We start from the raw sequence: 6,189 nt of genomic DNA, 5'->3' as shown, positions 1-6,189 counted from the left end.
CATTTTCTAGATTGTTCTCTCCTTGCAAACTCTGAATATTAAATTATTCCAAGAGTTAATTATTCATCTACAATTACCCTGCAACTGATTCTGTAGAATGTTGTGACTTTAAATTTAATTGGTAAGCTCTGACTTCCAAAATAAATACAATAGTACCTTGGTTTTTTAACATCTGCATTGACGGACATTTCGGTTTATGAACGCTGTAAATCCAGAAGTAAATGCTTTGGTTTTCGAACACGCCTCAGGAGTTGAACATGTCACGCGGCTTCAGCTGAGTGCAAGATCCTGAGGCCTAGCTGTCGGCTGTTTTCGAACTTTTCAGAACTCGAATGGTCTTCCGGAATGGATTATGTTAGAAAACCGAGGTACCACTATATATCCAGTTTAGACCTCTCCTCTGGAATTCTACACCTATACCTAATTGCCCAGTCAATGTCTCCATATGGATATCTAAATGGTACTGAGGTAACAAAAGGTAGGACTGGCTGCAGAAGATGAAAGGCAGGACTGGCTGCAAAACAAAAATGTCAGCCCTTTTTGAAACTTGTCCTTGAAATTTATCACTAGACCCAAGCAAGATAGAGGGTTAATAATCTGGGAGCACTAAGACCAGCTTTGATCATCTATAACCAGCAAAGCCACAGATGTCACCTAGCAGGGACCCTAAAACCTATTATATGCTCATTAAAATGCATTGGCAAGCTAAAAGACATATCCTGTACCACGAATGTTGGAAAAGGAAAGGCCATAAAACAACACAAAATGTCTGACAGAGCCCTTCATGGGAAATCTTCCTTTCCCAGAAAAGGGGAATATTCAGGGCAGTATTCCTCCTACAAATTTGAATACACAGCCTCTAATTAAAGGGGCACAGATAATAGGCTTAAACCCTGGCAGTAGTGCTGCTACCGTGTCTATGGAGTACCCTGCTTCTGCCTTTTCCTTTGTTTTAATAAACTCATCCTTGCTTTACTTTCATTTTGGCTCATGATTGAATTGTTTCCTATGCACTGCCAAGAACGCTCTGGTCACTGCCCCTTCTCTGGACCTCTCTGGTAGAGGTCTCACCTGAAACAGTACCTCACTCTACATGATAAAGCTAGTTTTTTTCTCCCTTTCACACTTACTGCACTTTCAGTCTTCCTCCCTTCAGCAAATGGCATCACCCTTAATTTAGTAGCTCTTGTAAAAATCTAGGAAATTACCTATCACTCTTCTCATCTACCTCATCGTACATCCATTCCTACTTCATTGCCCATTCTTTTTTACAGGTGTTATCTCCCACAAACCTCTGTACTTCTAATGTCATCTCCATTCCTGTGTTTTGGAGTCCTTGAACCGATACACTTTGCATGACCTATAAGACTGTCAAGGATCACGTATCTTCCCTAATTACATGCCCACTTTCATATTCTCGTCATTTCTTAAAACACAAAACAAACCAAAAACATCACAAGCTCTTTTGTCTTCCTTTTGCATTTCTCATCAATGATCAGAGCTCAGCGCAAAATGAGGAAGTTAGCTGTGAGAAATTCCTGGCAACAGTTGCGTCCAATCTTTTAAGAACAGAGATGTGTTATGGTAAATTATAATTTGTTTTCTAGATTAGTGCTAGCCTTTCCCTTCCCCACCAACAATTTGTGTGTTCTGCATTATAAGCCTGCCTTGTATGAATAATGATTTTTAAAAATCAAAAGTAATGAAGCCCATTTCTCATCTACATTATACAAATGGAGATAAAAAGCAAGCTAAAGGAAATGAAACTGAGAATTCCTCTTGGTCAATAAGTGGGAAAATGTGGGTCTCATCCTCCCAGTTTCTAGCTTAATAGGCTATAGAGAAAAGAAAAAATAATAATAACAAATACGAGCCCCAGTCATGGTTGATCTAGCAGAATATGAAATTAAACACTGAAGAAGCTTTTTAGAAGCCCATAAAATATTAAACTTACTCTAAATTTCCTATTGCACCACAAATGCAAAGCCTAATAAATCACATCATTTTGGAGAGCCCCAGATCTAACATTTAGAACTGATAATAAATGTGGATTTTGAGCACAGATGTTTAAGTTTTGGCACTCACAAGAAAGAGTGTAGCTAAACAATGATGTCACATATTGTTCAGGATGCTTAGCTCTTAGAGTTTATAGCATTTGGAATAAAGCCTCTAGTTTCCTGGTGCCTAATGTCTCATGAGTCTGGGACTTTTTATTCTTCTTCAAACAGTTCATTTGATTTAACTGCACTCAATGAATGCTTTAGCTACTAGAAGTATTGAATATCTATTCTAATGGGAGAACTTTGAATATACTTATGATTACTAGCCATTCTATGAATGTAAATCATGTTTTAGTTTAAATACACTGAACATTTTATCTATACTTTTACTTGTCAATAGAGTAGCCACTAACTTCATGTGGCTTTTGTGCACTTGACCTGTAGTAGGCTTGAATGGAGATATTCTGTAAGTGTAAAACACATTCATATCTTTGAAGCCTTAGCATAAAATAATATATATATATATATATATATATATATATATATATATATATATATATAATTTATGAATAATTTATATATTGATTGCATGTTGAAATTATCATAATTGATATATTTTGTTTAAAATGATTAATAAAATCAATTTAACCTGTGTTTTTATTCTGTTAAATGTGGCTGCTAGAATATATAAAACTATATATGTGACTTGCATTATACTTCTATTGGACATGTCTAGTCTATATATTTAAAACAATATATCATCCCATTGCATGGGATGATATTACATATATGACGATGTATTAGACCTTACTAATGAATTGCCAGATAAGGTCTCCTAGGTTTAGTGTACAAAATATGAAAAGAAACAAGGATACAGGCATAATGACTCCATTATTGGTCATTGCAATGCTGTATTACCTTGGGGAACATTTTGTCAAGAAAAACGGAAACTTATCTGTAGCATCTTGATCTTTGAATCTATTTATAGAAACATTTAATTCTAAATTGTAATGACTGCACTACTGGCTCCAGTTATTAATGCTCATTTAAATACTTTGTTTTGTTTTTCTTTTCCCATTTTATTATGAACATTTGCAAGTATATAGAGAAATTGAAAGAAACTTATATTGACCACCCATATTCCCAAACACCTAAATTCCACCATTAACAATTTTTTCATCATGAAGTGCTTATTGGATGTTTACCATGTACTAGGTCTCAGGACTATAGTGATGAAGCAGTGAGAGCTTCTTAGTGTCATGGAGAACATGGTCTAGAAGGCAGATAAACACAAAACACAGACACATAGTTGTCAGTGTTGAAAATACTAGAAGACGAAAGCACAGAGTGCAATTAAAAAAAACCAAAAAACTTATAGGTGATACTTAGCTCTGTGGTTAGAAAGTTACTCTCTGAAGGTGAGCATTGATGATGGGGGCGGGGGGGGGATTGTTGAAGCTGGAGGAGCAATCAAGGCAGAAAGAATAGCCTGGAGGCAGCAAGCAAGGATCTTGGCAGGTTAGAGGGCTTGAAAAAGGAAAGTGAGCCCAGAGCATAGCAGGCAAGGGAAAGATGGCAGAAGCTGAAGCCAGAGAGGCAATAGAAGCTGATCTTATAGAATCTTGTTGCCTGTGGGAAGAAGACTGAATTCTATTCTGAGAAACAATAGAAGCCAATGGAAAGTTCTATCTTTTTATTTGCTTTTTATAAACTGGGTGTTTTCTCCCATATTATTTATAGAACTCATTCTCTGTTTCTAAAATTTTCTCTAGTCCTTTTAATTTGTATTTAATTTTATTTATTATTTATTATTATTATTATTATTATTATTAGAATAGATCTTGTAACAAAAAGTTATCTTAGTTTTACATCATCTGAGAATGTCTTGATTTCCCCTGGTTACAATTGGGTGAGAGTAAAAGTCCTGTTGTGGTTATCTCACCTTCTGGAATTTAGATTTACAAATTCTGTATATTTTGCCAAATTTGGGAAATTTTCAGCCATTATTTCTTCAAATATATATATATATATATATATATATAATTTTTTTTTTTTTTTTTTTTTTTTAAGATCTACCCTCTTTATTCCTCTCCTTCTGGGACTCTGATAACATGAATGTTAGATCTTTTGTTACAGTCTTACAGGTCCTGAAGGTTTATTTTATTTTCAGTCTGTTGTTCAGATTAGATATGTTGATAGTTCTATATTCAAGTTCACTCATTCTTTCCTCCATCTCATCATTCTTCTCTTAAGCCATGATTTGTTTGTTTTATTTTTCTTTCAGTCATTGTATTAATTCAAAAATTTCCGTTTGATTCTTCTTGGTTCTTCTTTATAGCTTCTATTTCTTTCCTGAGGAGGTCTATTTTTCCATTTATTTCAAATACGTTAATTTTGATGATTTGTGTTTTAATATCCTGGTCATATAATTCTAATAGCTGTATAATTTTGGGGTTGCCTTTTCTAATTCAAGTTGAGATTTTCATGGTTCTTGGTGTGGTGAGTAATGTTTTCTAAATTAAATCTTGAACATTTAGGATATTGGTTATAAAAACTGTAACTCTTATTTAAATTATCTGTTTTAGCAGGCCTCTTCTGACACTGTGCCAGCAGGGCAAGGGGAGGACTGTCTCATTATTGCCAGATAGGGTGAAAGCCCAGGTTTCCAACTCACTCTCCATTCATACCCCTGTCATGAGGAGGCACCTACCTGTCGCTGGGCAGGATGTAGTGATTCTCCCTACTATGCTTCCAACGAAGCTACCTGACTGGGAGGGTCAGCAGTGCTTACTACTGCTCCACATGCCCCTTATGACACTGGTGAGAGACATGGCTCATTAACTCTGGGCTGTGGTGAACTCCTGACTCTCCAGTCGGCCCTCTGACACCACTCTAGCTGACTGTAGGGAAAGAGATCCTTGTTGCATGTGGATGAGGATGCAATCTAAGTTCGCTATGTATTCTCCATTGACATCATGGGGTTGATAGGGAGACAGAAGTTCTCATTATCATCCAGTGGTGATGATACTCCTAATTCTTCATTCAGCCTTCTGGCCTTCTGTGATACAACTCTGGGGACAGGGCAGGGATACCTTAGTACAGCCAGCTGAGGAAGGAAGTATGGACCATCATTCAAAGTTTACTCACAAGGGTTACAATGGGTCCATAGTCCATTCTGTGGTGTTTCTCAATTGTGGTTGGGGCAATTATTACCTAAACATTTTCAGTCTTGGTAAGTTCCTTTCCTAGTTCTTTGACTAGAGAGAGCAAGTTTTTGTTGAGGCTTTTCTTGTCTTTACTTATCGGTGTTATCGGGTTTTCGGCTTTTCTACCACTGAATTAATGATATATGAGGCATAAGGAAAACCCAGGGAATATGCTGTACTCCATTCTTCAATGCAAAGGTTCCTACACAGTCTGCAGTTTTTTTCCACATTTCAGAGGATTCTTGTGTTTGTTTTATATAATTATCTATGCCCACAGTTTTTAGCTATTCTTGGTGGAAGGAATAGGGAAAAGCCCATCTGCTACATCTTATTGAAAATACTGATTTTTAATACTATTTTGAGAATCAGAGACTACCTGAATATTCCTCAGCATACACAAAAGGAGATATAAACTTCTATGTCTTTATATCCCTTCACATATTTTATGTGTTAACAACTAGAGACTGGTATCTGATTATGTGAATTATGTGCCACTTTCCATAATATATAAAAAGAGAAGGCCCTCTTACATACTGATTACATAGTTTTTCCTTTACAAATGTAAAGATTACCTTATCAAAAACATGGCTTGATGTTTACAATTCTAAAATACTTTATAAATCCAACTTTTAAGTGGATCATATTCAATAATTCTCAAGGTAATGATTTTCAATTCTCAAGGTAATGATTTTCAATTAATATATTATTATGATTTTAATAGTGTGTTGATAAAAAGTATAGCATTACTTTTTTTTCTTTCTACAATGGGTGACATTAACACCTGCTTTAAAATGTCATGTTTACTTTAATTATGCTGTACATATTGTAAGAGTAGAAAATTAATATTTCTATTCTAGATTTCGTTAGATTTGTATTCTTATAAGCTATCACAAAAAACTTTGTGAAAAAATGGAGGGTGTACTTGGTTTGGTTTTTGCGAGAGGTAGTTCAATTGAATGCTGGGAAAAAATAAAAGTGAAATA

This window comes from Rhinolophus sinicus, linkage group LG05 (assembly GCF_036562045.2).
Source record: "Rhinolophus sinicus isolate RSC01 linkage group LG05, ASM3656204v1, whole genome shotgun sequence".
Taxonomy (NCBI): domain Eukaryota; kingdom Metazoa; phylum Chordata; class Mammalia; order Chiroptera; family Rhinolophidae; genus Rhinolophus; species Rhinolophus sinicus.
This window is presented reverse-complemented; position numbering follows the sequence as displayed.